Source organism: Typopeltis vanoorti, chromosome 17 (genome assembly GCF_054136105.1).
Source record: "Typopeltis vanoorti isolate ZY-2024b chromosome 17, IOZ_Tvanoo_1.0, whole genome shotgun sequence".
Classification (NCBI taxonomy): domain Eukaryota; kingdom Metazoa; phylum Arthropoda; class Arachnida; order Uropygi; family Thelyphonidae; genus Typopeltis; species Typopeltis vanoorti.
In genome coordinates, this window is record NC_143565.1 from 56,843,650 (window position 1) to 56,862,329 (window position 18,680).

Sequence of the window (18,680 nt, forward strand, 5' to 3'; positions counted from 1 at the left end):
GAAAGTGTTACCACAAGCTCTCTGCTCAACTTACAAAACTTTCATCATTTCTACTCTGAAACTGCTGGTCTAATATCCACTTTGCTTATGTAAGTTTACCTTCATGTTTGGTGTTGAATGCTATTGCTACTCCTTCCTTTCCTTAATCGTTATTGTCCAAATGTAGCATTCTGTGTTTATGATTCCACAGGACCTAATTTGTTTTTGTTTTCTTTGTCTCCGTAATACCAATTATGATGATGTGGTACTTTTCAGGGTCTTCTGGAAATTCGATTTCCTTTCCACTAATACTGCTTATATTGATGGTTTCTATCTTCAATTTTTCTGATATTTGGTTTGTTCTTTTTCTAGATGGTGAATTGGAGTTTCTTCCAGCAGCTGACTTTTCAATGTTCATCCTTGTTCCCTAAACAAAATCAGCATAGGCCTGTTTAACCAGGCAACACCCCGGGTGGCATGAAACCATATCATGTTGTACCATCATGTGCATTTCTAGTTTATGCCAAGAGATAGCAAAATTTGGTCAGCCAAGTCCCAAACTGCCAGTCTATCCTCGTTTATTCAGTACCCAGTGGATACCTACTAACTTGGCAGAGCACGTGAAGGCAAGGATCTGACATAAGTCTCAGTTAGTTCTTTGCATTCCTTAAAGGTGATATGGAGGTCTCCTCCTAGTTAGCTGCCTTTGACCCTTAAGCAAACTTTTATGTTTTTGTTTCAGTTTCTCCACCCCTTCAACACTACTCTGCACATATAAACAAGTCTCCCACTCATGGGGGGAAACCTTTGATAATTTACAAGTCAGCTTATTTCTATGATTTCTTCAGTGCATTTTACTTTAACCAGCAATAAAGACTGACATTTTATATATACTAAATAAATAACAAAATAGAAAAAAATTATTTTAACACTTCATATTAACTTAATTGCAATAATCAATTTTCTAAAGGAGTTGGAAAATAAAACACATATATTGTGATTCGTAATTTTTTTTTCTATTATTTTTAACATACGAAACACTGAGAGTATTGTAGATGAAAGATGACACTGTACTTCCATTTCTTCATCTTGCTCTGTAGAAGCAACTATGCCAAGCATTACTTCTGACGCCTTTCTGTTTTCTAACAGATGCAAAAGGAGACTCTCTAATAAATTTAACTCCAAGGTCACACTGTTTTGTCCAGGTAATAACAGTGATACTGTATTTTCTTATTTCAGATATCTGTCATTTTCTTAAGTTTCTCAAAAGAGGTTATGACTTTTTTTTTTAATTCAGCATGAGTAAGCTAGCAAGTAATAAGTGAACACTCATGCTCTCAGTTTGTTATCCACTAAGCCAGCACATTAATAACAACTGTCAACCCCTTCTTTTTCATATACTGCACTATGTGTGCTGTTAAATTTCATCAATCACATTAATAGAAACTACCAGTCAACCCAGAAATTGCAGAGTAAGGATCATCAGGAAACCTGATATATACATACTCCTGTTACTATAAAATAAAAATAAAAATAAATAAATAAATAATAATAACATTTGCAATATTTACTAACGATCAAAATTACATACAGATAACATGAAATCATGATATAGGTTATTTATCTTATTAAATTTATCATGATTAAGCCTCTCCATAGCACAACTGGAATAACAATGAGACATTGTTACCTTTTGAATGGTAAATACCTGAGTTTCTCTTTGTGATGAAAGAAATTTCATAAGCTTTTCAACTGAAGGTATGTTGGCCGATCTCACATGGAGGCAGTAGGGTTTTCTCTCCTGGACACTCTGGTTTTCACAAAACTAACATAGACAACCAAGAATTATGGGAAAAATGGAAACGCTGTACATTGATCATAATTGTTATATAAGAAAACTTAAAGAGGCTACAGAAATGCTCCATTCTCTTACAACATGTAATAAAAACCAAGGCTTAATACTATGCCAAGTTTGGTCTGCATCTATTAAAACTTTGACATCTCTAGACCTGGGATATGACTTGAATTATGCTGCAGAATGTAGCAGCAATAACTGGCTATTGTTTTTTCACTTGTATATTGCTTAATTCAACAGTTTTCACTCTATTATTTATACTAGATGAAATGTTCATAAATTTTGTAGTGTAATTAATCATACTAGTTTTTTTTCAAAAAATTAATACAAAACCTTTGCTCCTGATGATGTAAGTCCAGCGACTTACGAATCTAATCAATATTTTGCTTCCTGAATCCACCAGAGTGCCAATATTTCTATCTTTCCAGACAACTTCATCACTTGCCTTTCTGCAACTTCCTTAAGTTTTCTTATATAACAATTATGATCAATGTACAGTATTTCCATTTTTTGCCATAATACTCGGCGGTCTATGTTAGTTGTGTGAAAGGGCCAATATGTTTCCATTTCTTTTCGAAATCTTTTTACATATATTGTAAAATATATTTTACATTGAACTCACTCTTACCTCTTCATCGTATGAGGAAATTCATGTAGATGTGGAGGAAGTGATAGAGCTGTTGCACAAACCGAATAAGAATTCAGCATTATCAGTTAATGGGATAATGCTGCATATAATAGCATGGGTGCTAAAAGAGTATTCAGCTGAACTGGCTATGCTTTTAACTAGGCTATATAATTTGAGTCCCAGAACAAGAAAGATTCCACAGGAGTGGAAAGAATGTGTGGTAATCCCATTGCACAAGGGTGGTGCAAAGACTGGCATATTCAACTATTGACCAATCAGTATCTCAGGAGTGATGGTGAAGATTTTGAAAAAGTTGGTTGGGGCTCGCATTCAGAAATAGGTTGACAGAGAATCTCTACTTTGCAATGAACAATATGTGTTTACTAAGGGAAGGTCATGTTTTAGTAACTTGCTCACATTCTAGAACTATGTTACCATTGACCTAGACAAGGGGAATGGATACACCATGATACTTTTGGAATTTGCTAGGGCTTTTGACAGAAGATAGTATGCAAGACTGCTTAATAAATTGGAGAATATGGGACTGGATTCTAAACTATTGGCATGGATGAGAGGATAGCTGACTAACAGATATCAAAAAGCTGTATATGGAGGAGGAGGTAATCTGCAAGATTCAAAGTAACCAGTGGTGTGCCTCAAGGATCAGTCCTTGGTCCATTGTTATTCAGTCCATACATTAATGACATTGGGAAGGATTTGAGAGACAAGATAGAGATATTTGCTGATGATGCTAAGATAGGTAGGGTGATCAGGAGTGCTGCTGATATACATTATTATTAATGTTTTAATAAATGTAAACAAATGAACTTTGGTGTGATTAGATAACCAATGTCATATTATATTGGTGGGATTATGCTTGAAGAAACTGATGAGGATAGGAATCTTGGAGTTTTAGTAGACAGGAAGTTGAAGTTCAAGTCATATAGCAAAAATTGTAAATACAACTCAGAGAATAATGGTGATGTTGAAGCAAACCTTGACATGTAAAGATAAGAAAGCCATTTTACCTCTTTACAAGGCCTTGATAAGACCTCACTTAGACTATTGAGTATAGGTTTGGTATCCTGGTTTTCAGGGTGATTCTGATACAGTGGATGGAGTGCAAAATGATATCAGGATTGTAGAATACTAATTATGAAGACAGACTGAGAATTTGTAGGCTGCGGACACTAGCAAACAAAAGAAAGAGGGGTGATATGATTGAGACTTACAAACTTCTTACAGGGTTATACAGAATTTCAGTAAATGGAAGTTTTCATTTTATGTGGGGGGGGGGGGGAGGATACAAGGGCATCCTTGGAAGTTGAGAATGAATGCTGTCAAGAATGGGGTTAAGGCTAGATTTTTCTCTCATACAGTAGTGTGTGATTGGAATGGTTTGCCTTTGGATGTTGTGTGTGCAAGTAACGTGAATGAATTCAAGAACAGGTATGACAGCTAGTGCAAACAGTATGGCCTCCCTCGATGAGTTCCTGCCTTCCTGGATATCTCTCTTAATTATAATAATTCTGATATACAGATCTCTCTCTCTCTCTCTCTGGAACATCCCACCTGATCCACATTGCAAATGTTGCAAGAGCAGTTTTATATACTCCTGGTTTTTTATGAGTTAGTGTGGATGCTTTGGAGGATACAAAAACCTAGAAATCTCGTACACTGGGACAGAAACCACTTTATAGTATAGATCTCATGGAACCCATCTGTTAAAAAAAAAATAAAACAATATAAGAACTACAGAAGAATTTCCCTACTGAGCATTCAGGTAGATTTATGCAAGCATACTTGAAAAGAGCTAAGAAAAATTGGATGAGAAACCTGGAGAACAAGATGGGATCATGCACAAACAGAGGTTATCAGGATCATATCTTCACTTTCAGACAAGTAGTTGAGAAATCATGGGAAATTTGTATTTAAGTTTTGTAGATCTAAAAAAAAAAAAGACATGCCAAGGTGCCAAGTGAAAAGCTGTTCAGAACACAATTATATGGTGTAAATGGGACATTATATTGAGTAATACATACAGTAGTTCCCCCTTATCTGTGGGGGTAATACATTCCAAAACCTCCTCCACTGATACCTGAAACTGCGGATAGTAAAACCCTATATATATATATATATATATATATATATATTTTTTATGAAGAATTGAATGACTAGAACCAAGATTTAAGTAAAAAGGTTTTAATATAAAAACACTACTAGTTTCGGCCTGTAACAGCCTTCTTCAGGTGACATTATAAAAGAAAGAAAAAACACTAAACATTGAAGGTTAAAAAGACTATGAACAACATAGACGGTCTCTATACATGAAAACGTTGTAGTTGTATTGAAGCTGTTCTTTCGTTTGTTGCATTGTTGGGAGAGTGCGTGCTTGCAGCATCCTTTGCAGCTGTTACAGGCTGAAATAGTAGTGTTTTTATATTAAAACCTTTTTACTTAAATCTCGGTTCTAGTCATTCAATTCTTCATAAAAATATGTATGTTAACCGAGTTAATGATCATTCTGTTATATATACAGGGTGTTCGGGATAAATTTGACATATTTATAATTAATTATATTTTTCCGTAAGTTACATGTATTAACACACACTTCTCTTCATTTAAAAGTTTGGACCCTTCTTCATTCATATACAAGATGTCAGAAAGGATGGATAGCTGGAACCCACCTGAATCATGGAAGAGAATAACTTGTATCATGATGATTCGTGCCCGCCATCAAAATAAGGATATTACGACTGCTGCCCAATGCTCCCTGAATACAGTAAAAACAATCAGGCATGAACTAGAGACTTGCAATGGTGACTACGAGGATGTAGCAAGAAGAAAGATCCCTAGCAGACGATCTGATTGCGTTCGTACAGCAGAATTCCTCGCAAATCTGCAGGAACAGGTGTTGAAGAACCCTGGCATTGGAATTCGGGCTTTGTTCGTGGAGTTGCTAACTGTAGTCAAGCCCTGGATAACAAGGGTAGCCAATGGTAGGCCGTATGTATGGCAGCAGGATTCGGCCCCTTGCCACACCTCTGGGAAAAGTCAAAAATGGTTGTCTGAAAATTTCTACGACTTCACCCGTCCGAATGTTTGGCCTCCAAACTCCCCAGACCTTAACCCCATGGATTATTTTGTATGGGGCGCAGTTGAAAAAGACACCAATCGCACTTCCAGTAATACAAAAGCCCAGTTAATGGATAAAATTAAAACAGTTTTTGCGGCCCTTCCCAGGGAGACTGTAGCATCAGCTTGTTCGAGGTTCCGAAGCAGAATTGAAGCTGTGATCGATGCTAATGGTGGTTATTTTGAGTAAATCTTGTTGATAGTATTGTAATTAACTCTGCCTGTAATGTTTTTTTGTCAATTCATTAAATTTAATAGATACAAAGAAGATTTTCTTTTTCCTTACGAAACTGTCAAATTTATCCCGAACACCCTGTATATATATTTTCCTACATATATGATTAAATACGTACATATATGATAAAGCTTAAGTTATAAATTAGGCACAGTAAGATATTAACAACAATAACTAATAATAAAACAGAATGATTATAACAATATACTGCAGTAAAATTTATATGAATGCAAATGAAATCTTAAAACCTCAGCATACATTTTTTTTTTGTATTATCCATTTATTATTTTATGAGGTCGAGAACTTTCACCTTTTCACTTAAAAGGAATCACTTTATGGCTTCTCTTTAAGATATCCAAATTGACAACATCACTACTCTTGCAATGTGGGGCCATTATTAACTGCGACAGTAGATCTGATAACCGACTACTACTCAGAATGGTGCGCAATTTAAAACTTATGAATTGTTTATTTCTAGAATTTTCCATTTAATATTTTTGGAATGGGGTTGACTGTGGACTGAAACCTCGGAAAGCAAACCCACGAATAAGGGGGGTGGGGAACTATGATAGCTCATATTTAAGTTGTAAGTCAGTAGTTAGAATTGAAGGCGGTATAGGGAAGATGGGTTTATTGTTAAATCAGGTGAGAGAGAGAAGGGTGCACATTATCACCACTGTTATTCATCATCTATATGGATTATGAAGGAAAGTGACATTGAACCGCATATCTAAATGTGAAGAGGTTAATCTCAGCTCTTTGCTTTCTATGCAGATGATATTATACTCCTAAATAAACCCAATAAAAGTTTTGCAAGATTCCATAACTAAACTGGATAACTGCTGTAACAAATATGGCATGCAAATCAGGCAATGAGAAGACCAAAACTATGAAAATAGGCAGGAACATGAAAAACTGTATTCTGAATGAAGAACCTATAAAAGAAATAAAACATTTCAGCTATTTAGGCACTATTTCTAGTGAATATGGCAAATTAATTATGGAAACAAATAACAGAATCAACAAAGCTGGTACTGTTGAGAGTCAAATAAATAATTTCTATGGAATAAGAGAGAAATTAGTCAAAATATGAAACTATAAGTATACAAGACGGTGTTTAAATTTATGGATCTGAGGCTTGGTTAGAAGTAAAACAGTTGACAAAGACTAGGGACCACAGATATGAGAGATCTTAAAAAAATTAGGGACATGAACAGATTGCATCAATGCAAGAATCATATTAAAAATGAAGATATTAGGAAGGAACTTGTCATTATTAGTATTCAGTAATGAATGCTAACAATGAGAGAGGAATGAACAGCAAAGCAGGTGTTTGATGCCAGGATAGCAGAGAAAAAACCCAGAGGAAGGCCAAGATCTAATGGATTGCTGAAAAGTGCCTTAGAGGATTGAAATATAACATATGACAATACTAGAGTCCTGCCAGACAATTTTCCACTGAATTGGTCATTGACTAATTGGGAGAAAAGCTATCAGTAGGAAGTTAGTGATAATGTAGACTTTTCATATGGCACTATCATATCTTGTATACCTGCTGAGAGTACATACAAGGAATTTCATGATGACAGCAGTGATAAATTTATAAAGAAATACCAAGAGTCTGAAACTCTGTTGGTATCGATAATGCCATTTGTTTGGATATACCCAAGTTCAAACCATGTCCAGGATGTGAAGAACCTGTACTTGGATGTATGAAGGTGAGTTAGCCAGTCATTGACTAATTTGGAGAAAAATTATCTACCGAAGCTAACACGAATGAAAGATGGGATTAGCTACAGTTCTCTCTAAGGCATAGTGACCTCTTTTTCAATCTGGTGCCATGGCAATGGCACCAGATTGAAAAAGAGGCCATGTAGCTGGTAGATATCACTGTTGTGTTAGATAAAGTTAAAAATATATATGCCTGCATTGACAAATATTCAAATCAAATAATGAAATGAATGAATTCAACTAATTAGTAAATTTAGTTCATTATAGTGAATGTTTTGAATTTTAACTGTTCACATGGACTTTAACCTTTGGCCACAACTCTTCAGTAATTTAATAGAAAGGGGGATGGCAAATCCCTTTATGTTTTTATAGCCGGGTACGAAACTCGGATCAAAATCCATTGAGTTTCATGCTGAAAAAACTATCGGCAAGCCCAAGTGTAAATGATCACTTGGGTAGTACAACATCATGGCAACTCCATGCAAAGGTGGACCAAACTCCGTCACTAACTTTAATATTCTCTCATAATATAAAACCCAGCTCCTAAGAGATGTATATATATATTGTTTTACATTATGAGAAGAGGTCACTACCCAGACCAGTTTCAACCTTTTTTGAGGTCTCATCAGTGAGTAGGTAGACCTAGAATATGAAGGTTTTAAGTGAAACATGAACTTACATACCTCTACTATCGAATTGCCGAAGTGGTGTACTCCTATATTTATTGCTAATTACTAATTTAATAAGCCAAAAGGCTATTTTACCGGTGAATATGTTAATAGAAAGGGGGATGGTAAATCTCTTTATGTTTTTATATTAACATTAACATAAAATTTTTATTAACATATTCGCTGGTAAAATAGCCTTTCGGCTTATTAAATACTTCACTAATTTATTATAGCCAGCAGTTTTCTGTCAAACAACATTCTTTGCTAGCAGGAAAAGTTTAAAATTAAAATGATACTGCATCCGTATGTCACATGTCATGGTTAATGAAGGTGCTAGCACACTGCACCATTGCATACTGTCACAAAAATAGCACTGATACAGCAAATAATTTTTTATAGCAGTGACTGCTAGTGCATTTACCATCAAAAATAAAAACATATAATTTAATTAAGAAATGAATTCCATCAGATAAGCAAAAAAGTTTATGAAGGTGAAGTTTTTTATGTAGAGACTACTGTAGACATCATTTATTCACTAGTGCAATTTGAAAATACAAGTGATGAGGTGTTAGATGATACCTAACAAGCATGATTCAGTAAAACAGTAAAGAGCATAGTGCACAGAAAATTTAGTCTGGGATTTTATTTTCATGAAAATCCTTGCTAAACCATAAAGGGATATATACCCTCAAGGGGGTGTGCAGAATATTATCCTAGGATATATTACTAGCTTCCTATCAAGAATTTTCTTAAAGATTACTCTGTTGTCATATCTCATATTTCAGTCTGCTAAGGAACTGTTAACTGTATCAATGCATATATATATATTTTTTTTTTTCTTTTTAAAGACAAGCCTTATAAACTCAAAAGCTATATAAGCTCATCCAGAGCAGACTTTTATAAACATCCTCAGTGTTGGATTCAAACTCACAACCTGCTCAGTCTCTAACTCTTCCACTGGGTCTTTTTCTTTCCTAGCATCACTGTTTGCTAAGCTTTTTTCTCCTATTTTGTTTAAGTATACCCACATTACCTTAGATTAGCTCTGCTCACTCATTCCTGGATGAGTACGATTCTTCCACTAATGGTATTGGTTCACCTCCTTAATTTTTCTCAGGGCTCAGAAATCTGTGGTCACTAGCCACTGATCAACTATTTTATTTCTAATTTTTAGATCAGTATTTCCATATTTAATTTAATGTAAACATTAATGATATCAAAGCGCAATCCTGTTGTATATTCCAGGAAAACTTGAATATATTCAAAAGATTTCCTCACTTTTGATAATATTCCCTTTGCCAACCAAGATCAGTTTCTTTTCTTGGATTAACTTTCACATGAAGCCTATCCTGGCATAAACAGATCATGTCCATAACCTCTTCAGCCTACAAAAAAACTTTTTTTTTTCTTTTATTTCTTCTAAAAAAATACTTCACGTCTGCTCAATTCTTAACACCTTATAAATCTCAAATCCATTCAATCTTAGAATACTATTCTTGCATTTTGGGTGGCACACTAAAAATTTCCCTTAGAATGCTTTATTGCATCCAAAAGAAAATTGTTCATATAAAGGTTTATGGTTTTTGAAATGAAATGCTTCAGAGAAATCAACAAAACTCATTGGACAGAACATAAGACTAATGCACACATGCTGCAAGATTTGAATATCCCTGACTCAACAATTCTTAACACAGTTAAAAGCATCAACTCTATTGGTTTTGTCACATTAGGTGAATGGGACCAGACAGACTTCCTTGCCTGGTGTTTGAAGGCACTATGAAGAGTACAAGATCCAAGGAGGGGGGGGGGGGGACCAACATGGCATAAAGTCCTTAGAAATGAATTGGTCTTTCAAAGCTGTTGGCATACGAAAGAGCTTGCTTTGGACAAAGAACAGTGGAAGGCTTATTTACATGGGACTCAACCTGTCTTAAAGACGGAGGAGAAGTAGAAAGGTACTTCTGTGGACGCTGCTCCACTAATCGGCCCATACCATTCTTTCACTTTCCTCTAATCACGTACAAATATGGGCGACTTCTGGTCAACACATACACACACATCAGCTCCAAATTTGCTGAACCAACTCTCATCCTCTTCCATCCTTTAGCACAGCTCTTTTCTTCAATGAATACAACCACCAACTTTTCACAAAACTCACTCATTAACAGATTCTTTCTTCTGTCTCATCACATGTTCCCACATAATACTGTTATGTTATAGATTTCAAGATCTATAGCACTGTCATGTTATAATTCTTGAGATCTATAATGTCATGTTATTGATCTTAAAAAAAAAAAAACGTGACCATGACTGCCAAGAGGTACAAAAACAAGAGCATCAGGAAAGAGTGTATACAAAAATAGAAGTTATGGTGAAAGATGTGGAGGATGACAAAACGGTTGAAATGAAAAGGATGGTACACTTATGTGGTCTTCCAGAGGAAAAAGCATGAGCTAAAGTAACATTTGCAGAAACATATGATAAGAGGAAAGAGAAGTCAGGGAGATAGTATTGTATGGTGATTCCATGATAAGAGGTATACTTGATTAGAGTGTGATGAAATCATGTTTTTCAAGTGTGAAGATGAGATGCTAGTGACACAGAATGAAACTAGGAAAAGCATGGAATAACAGAAGATATAAAAGTGTTAGAAGGGGAGGGGGAAGTAACAAAGCTAAGAGAGTATTCTGTTGCCATAGTATGACAAGAACTAACTGAGGTCAATAATTGCAAATGAATCAATGCATATGTTGTACAGAAGTAATGGCATATAGTTTATGAATGAATATGATGTAAGACAGGGCATATGTATGGCTGAGATTGCACCCAGATGGATTTGAAGGTAAGTACATGAAGAAACTGTTGTTCATCTAGAGGAGAGGAATGTGCAAGTGAGTATGTGTGTGTAATGAGAGCTTCAGATAACTGAGTGTGAGACCAGAAATGATTAAAAAAATATGAATTTCAAGTCCTTAATTTATAGGGAACAATCCTTACAAGATGCAAGGGTAGTTAGGGATTCAAAAATATACTGCAAGTCATGTATCCAATGCCAGAGTATCAAGATTAATGGAAGAGAAAATAAAACATAAAAAGGCCAGCAGAAAGAGAAAGGGAGAAGGTAAGGAGAGTAAGAAGTGTGAAGACAAATCACTGTACAGAATTATGAAGCCAAATTATATTATTATGACACCTCCAGGGAGTCCAAACACTCATCGAGGGAGGGCACCTGTTCTGCAACTCTGTCTCCACCACTCAATCCACCATATTAGATCACTTATTTTAATTGGGATAAAATGTCACTTGACATTTTGACCTTTAGGTCAAACCCATCATCAGGAATATATATATATATACATATATATATACACACACACCCATACTGGGACACAAGCAGCATCAGAATATGCCACACTGAGCTACAGCATAGCTCACTTTTAATATAATTTGGCTTCATAAACTAAATGATGTGTACATCATTTAGTTTTCTAGTCCTGTTCCTTATAATTTCTGTTTACTGTCTGAGAACCACTGGTTGTTCAATATCAATTTCTATTCTTTCTGATTTCTTTATCCAATATATATATATATATTATCGTTCATATTTACTCGATAGATAATGTTATAAAAAATTAGTTTGAATGACTATATACCGAGAATGAAAAAGAATAAGGTTTAATGTTAATATACTACTAGTTTCGTTGAATAAATCAACTTCTTCAGGTATAACAGGCAAAGAATTATATAAAATAACAGAGACATATTAAAATTACAACAGATCTAGTATAAAAGACAGCCTGAATCCAGCTTGTTCTTCACCAAGCTGTTCTTCCACATTCTTCTCAACCGTTTCTCAAGTATACTTGCATAGATCTTGCAAGGAACACTCAGTAGGGAAATACCTCTGTAATTCTCACATTCAGTTTTATTTCCTATTTTATATATGGGTACTATTAGAGCTCTACTCCAATCATCGGGAATTCGACTGGCCGCAAACTTCTAATATCCAAGTGTGTTATGATGAACTCGAAAGAAAGATTATCGAATCTAGAGAAATATCCCTTGAATCATCCCATATTAACAACAGAATTAGCTACAATCTTTCTGATGCACACATTGCCACTGTCCAGTATTTGCGCACTCGTGACAGCTGACGCATGCAGTCAACTTTAATTGGAACTCCAGCACACATTCCTGTTTTAAAATGTACTATTGTCTTTTATACTAGATCTGTTGATGTAATTTTATCATGTCTCTGTTATTTTGTATAATTCTTTGCCTGTGACACCTGAAGAAGGTGATTTATTCAATGAAACTAGTAGTATCTTAACATTAAACCTTATTCTTTTTCATTCTCGGTATATAGTCATTCAAACTAATTTTTTTTATATATATATAGGTTGTTTATGCTTTGATGTGTCAGCCACTGATCATAGTCTGACCTCTAGCAAAGCAAAAAAAAGTAATAATTACATATTTAACACGTTCATTGTGGAATGTATTTTGCGTTCACTACTGCACGATAAGGCATGACCCACAGCTCACTGTTTAATTGTTAAATATAACATGTATCAGTGAAACTACATCACTGGCTACTGGTTAGGATTTAGTTTTCTAATCCTGTTCCTTTCAATTTCTGTCTACTATCTGACACCCACTGGTTCAATATCAATTTCTCTTCTTTCTGATTTCTTTATCCAATTTATAAACATAAACAACATATATATATATATCAATGATACCAAGTAATTTTATAAACTTGATTTTTTTACTCCTTCTCCCAAGTAAGCAAAATAGTTAAGTTTGTGCCTGAACGTAGTTCAAGTCTAAAGGTAGTGCAACACCAGGACAACTCATTGTAAAGGTGGGTAAAGCTCTGATCACTATTCTTAGTATTTCCCATAATGTATTTCAGGATCTAGCTACTCACTGAGGAGACCTCAAAAAAAGGTTGAAACCGGTCTTATCAAGAATGATAGCTTAAAACTCCCAAATCCTTGGGACTTTTAAGCTATCATTCTTGATAAGACTGGGTTGATGGATTAGCGATAGATGTGCAGGCTTATTTGATTTTGAAAACATACCAGTAAGGATTGGGTGCCTTGTCAATCAATTCTGCGACACGTTCGAAACATATGATTAGAAAGGCCTGAATTTTCATGATGAAGTAACTGGAAGTGTCATATGTGTTCTTTTCATTTTGGAATTGTATGTCCTGTTTCATCTATGTATGGTATAGATGTGCACTTTTTAATTGACCTGGGGGTGAGAGCCTATTGTCGTTCTACTGGACACTTCCTAACACCATAACTTATGCAGTAGAGGGTGATAAAATCAAAGGCACTTCTTCGGCAGTATGCAAACATATATAAATGTTGCATACTGCCTAACATATGTATATGTTGCATACATATGTTAGACAAGTTGCAATTCTGCAAGAAAGGGGTAAAAACCTTTGCCAAAGTGTATGAAGACACTGTGCTGGAACATGTGGTACTGCCCTTGAACAACACCTTGTTCAGAGGCCTCCAACCACATACTACTATCTGATTGGCCATTTGGGAGTCCCAGTCTGAATATGTGGGACTTCAAAATGTAGTTGGAGCTTGAGAAAGTAGCCTGCAAGAAACAACACCCCCAGCATCACCAGCTTGAAGGTCGATTTGGAGTGAGCATTGGCAGTGTTTCCGTTAGATGTTGTGCATGCTGCAATTGATTTGTGGCCTCACAGACCTTGACATGCTTGAAGGCAAAAAGGGACATTTCAAACATTGAGTGCTGTGGCTATGTGCACATTATACATGTGGTTTATATGTGCTGAAAGCAGTAAATGATTTACTGATAGATTTATGCACTGTTCAAGTTGTAACAGTATTTATGGCTAGACTAGGTGTGTGTGTGCGTGTGTATTCCTTATGAAAGGCAGAAACATCAAGTGTTATTTTATTCTAATTAAAAAAAATCTAATTAATTTTATTCTATCCTGTTCTAACAGGATAGTCTCTTTCAATAATTCTACAAAATGAATGTGCTGATCACCATGTAACTATGAAAGAAAACACCAGTACTTTTTAGTTTGACATGATCAAAAATTACATACAGCATTAGTAAGACTTGATTGAAATAAAGATAAAAAATGTAAGGAATATTGTATTTGCAGGGAAGGAAAACAGAACCAGAGGTTGGGGCCTATTGCTGATGATAGCAGAACAACTTCAGGCAACAAGAGTATATGCTCAACAGAAAGGCAAAAACATCTGATGCAAGATAAGCCAACAGGAATAAAAATACATAGTCAGTTGCTGTTATAAGACAGCAAAGGCATAAGAAAGGCAGATGCACAAGACATGCTATGACAAACAGTTCAATGAGTGCAAGTGGAGTAATTACTATGGATGCCTTTAACTATGCAGACAGAATGGAAGGATGAAAGGACATAATGTAGAGAGGGAGCAGAAAAAATAGAATTTATGCAGCTACTAAGAGATAATTACCAGAAACAGCATTTGATAGAGGAGACCTGGGATTGAGACTACTATATGTGGTGACAGCATCAGAGGATTTATGTATAATCAAGTTAGCCATTTTGCAGCTAAACATTAAATTTTTGGTTAAGAAGGGGTATAAATGGAACAATAGTGCCAGTGTGTGTATAACAAACTTAGAAGACAGTTTAGAAGATAGTACAATGGAATAAGAAGCTGCAAGAGAGGATATTAGCAATGGATGAAAAATGGTCGAGAAACATTTCAGGGAAGTGGTAACAGACTACATACTAAGGCTCAGGAGGATAAATTGGGTCACATCATTAATGAGATAAATTAGTAGCATCATTCAGCAGAAGGTGTACCCGCGCAGTTAGCCTAGTGGCTTTGCGCTTCGCAACCATATGCCTGGGGAAGGAGCGTCCCAGGTTCGATTCCCGTTGTAGACGTGAGGAATTTGAGGATCTTCCTCAGGCATAGACAAGTTAGCCGGTCTTGGGCGCGGTCAGTAGGGTTTTTCCGCCAGTTTATCTGGCATTTTTCATCCCACAAACAGGCAAACCAGCCCCATGAACATACGCCTCTACAGTCAAAAATATATCCCCCCCAGCGGCAGACCAGGCGATGGGTCGGTTGGGAGTAGTACTAACAAGAAGTTGCATCTAATGTAACACGCGGACCCTGCATGGGAAGCGGGAATAATGCGTAGTAGAAGAAGAAGAAGAATTCAGCAGAAGGTGCAAAAGATGTTGTTGTGCATGGAATGTACAGAGAAAAAAGATCACTATGCACATCAGCAGTACAAAGTACAAGCAAGAAGGTTGACAAATATCATAAGGAAGGCAAAATCAGATTTTGAAAGAAAATTAACTGTGTAGGCCAACAGAAATCAGTCAAATAATAGGTTAACTTTAAAGAAGTAAAGTAGGGAGCCAAAAGAACCAGAAGGAATAGTTAAATGAGTGTTCCTTTTGCAAAATTTATCACAGAACATATATTGCAATGATAAGCGAGGCAGATCTACTGGAGGTTCTTAGGATATTACAAAATCCAAATGTGAATATGACCATTTTTCTTCAATGGGATATCAACCCAAATTTTAAGGGAGAAGATGCTGTCAAAAAACTTTGCACACATTCTTTCTTTTAAGATTACATGGTGGTCACCATTCATAGTTAAGAATTTATGGAAACACAACACACGGGTTAAAATAATTACTTTACTTAATATTAGGAAAGTAATGTTCGACATTTCGACCTCTGTATTAAGGTCATCATCAGGAAAATACATATGTATAAGATACAAGTTGCATGCCACTGCACTTTACAAAGGTAAAATGAATCTAAGCTGCTTATTAATCTTTTATATAGCTACCTCTAGTGGGAAAAAAAAACTAAATTAATAATATTAAAAAATAAATTAAATAATTAAATAAAAAAGTATTTTTAAAAAAAATGATAAATATAAAAATAAACTAAAAACAGAACTACATTAAACATTTCTAAAAACCTCTCATATTGAGATTTTCTTCTGGGCTTGTTCAGGTTTGGTTTTAGCATTTCACAGGCTTCTCTGAATTTTCTCTCAAACCAGGTTTTGGTGCAGTGTGGGGACTTGGTGCCTTTCCAGTCAATTCTATGGTATGTTTGGAGTGCATGGTCTAATATGCCTGTTTTTCCATAATGGAGGTATTTAATGTGTCGTTTGTGTTCGTCTTTTCTGATTAGGATAGTGTCCTGTTTCCCCTATGTATGGTAGGTTACATCTATACTGGATTTTGTAAACCCCTGGGTGGGCCAGGTGTGGAAGAGGATCTTTGGAAGAACTGAGTAAATTTCTTAATTTTGTAGGGGGCTTGAAGGTAGTCTTGATATTGTATTTATGTAGTATTCTGTGTTTTTTTTCTGAAATGCCTCTAACATAAGGTATGGCATTCTTATAATCTTTTTTGTTTTTGTTTTTAGTGGTATTTTTATAGAGAATCTTGTGAATTTTTTTTTTTCTTCATTATAGTCATTTTTTACAAATGTTATGGTTAAAGATTTCAAATTCTTGGTTTATTAGAGCTTGTTCATTTGAGCAAATAGTTAGTGCTCTGTATTTGAGGGTGCTTATGGCTCTTAGTTTTTGTGTATGTACTGGCCCATGTGTGCAGGTTTGTGGTAGACCAAGAAGGAGAGACAGCAAATCAAAAACAACAACTCTCTTCCTTTTCTAGACTCACATGTCTTCCCTCAGGCTGTCTCTCCTTCTCCGTCTAGTGCAAACCCACACACACAAAAATTCATACCATCACCCAACACAAAAACTAGGAGTCATAAGCACTCTCCAACACAGATCACTAACTATTTGCTCGAATGAACAAGCTCTGAACCAAGAATTTGAAATCATTAACCACATTTGTCAAAATGGCTATAATGAAAAAACAGTTCACAAGATCCTCTATAAAAATACAACTAAAAAATAACAAAGATTATAAGAATGCCATAGCCATATCCTATGTTAGAAGCATTTCAGAAAAAATACACAGAACACTACATAAATGTTCAAGACTACTTTCAAAGATCCCTGACAAAATTAAGAAATTTACTCAGTTCTTCCAAAGATCCTATTCCACACCTGGCACATCCAGGGGTTTACAAAATCCAATGTACATGTAACCTACCCTACACAGGGGAAAACGCACTATCCTAATCAGAAAAGACGAACAGAAACGATACATTAAATACCACCATTATGGAAAAACAGGCCTATCAGACCACAAACTCCAAGCATACCACAGAATTGACTAGAAAGGCACCAAAGTCCCTACACTGCACCAAAACCTGGTTTGAGAGAAAATTCAAAGAAGCCTGTGAAATGTTAAAACACAATCCAAACCTGAACAAAAATGACGGACTAATCATTCCAAGAATGTGGAGGACCCAACTGCAACCCTTATAGCAACCTGAACAAGCCCAGAAGAAAATCTCAATACGAGAGGACTTTAGAAATGTTTAATGTAGTTCTGTTTTTAATTTATTTTATATTTAGCATTTTTTTATTCTTTTTTTTTAATATTATTAATTTAGTTTCCCCCCCCCCACTAGAAGTCAGGCTAGATAAAAGATTAATAAGCAGCTTAGATTCATTTTACCTTTGTAAAGTGCAGTGGCATTTAACTTGTATCTTATACATATGTATTTTCCTGATGATGATCTCAATACAGAGGTCGAAACATTGTGTCTCCATAAATTCTTAACTATGAGCTTTGCACACAGATCTCAAAATTTTACACTATGACACTGGCTAGAATCAAATGGTTTCAAGCAATCCCTTCAATCTATAATATAAATACATATAAAGATAGAATCTTAAAAATATAAAAATTTGAAATATCATTATCCCAAATTAAACACACAACATTCATATGTTTGTATCAGGTATTAATTATATTATAAACTTAATTCATCATAAGAAATGTTTTGCAGAAAGTTCATAATGTAATTATAGCAAATCTATATAAATTTAAACTGTTATAAATTAGTAATTAGTTATTATTATTAACATGAAAAATTCAAGGACAGATTGTGAGAGGGCATGCCACTTTGCAATATACATCTTGCCATCTCCCCTACTACTTAATTCTCCAATTACAACATAATGGCACTGCTACCATCAATGCCATCTACAGCCCACCACCACCACCATCATGTTTTTTGTCTGTAAATCATATGTTCTCATAGCCAATTTGCTTGTATGTGGGATGAAAAACCTGAGTTTCCAAGAGAAAAAACCCTGCTATCTCCATCCATATGAGATTGGATAACTCACCTTCAATTAAAAAAAAAAGCCCATATAAAGATTCCTCATCACAATGAGAATCGACAGAGGCCTTTTCTAGCCGAAGAGTGCAACACTCCACTGTTCTTCCAATTGTGCTACAGAGATGCTTAATTAGTAATTAATTTTTCTACATAATAAA

General features: G+C 35.3%; 1 protein-coding gene across 4 annotated transcripts in view; it reads right to left on the reverse strand.

Moving 5' to 3' along the window:
- The window catches only part of LOC150097413 (uncharacterized protein C19orf47 homolog), a 172,004-nt gene that overhangs the window by 124,152 nt on the left and 29,172 nt on the right, over nt 1–18,680 (reverse strand). The gene's annotated exons all lie outside the window — the stretch shown is intronic.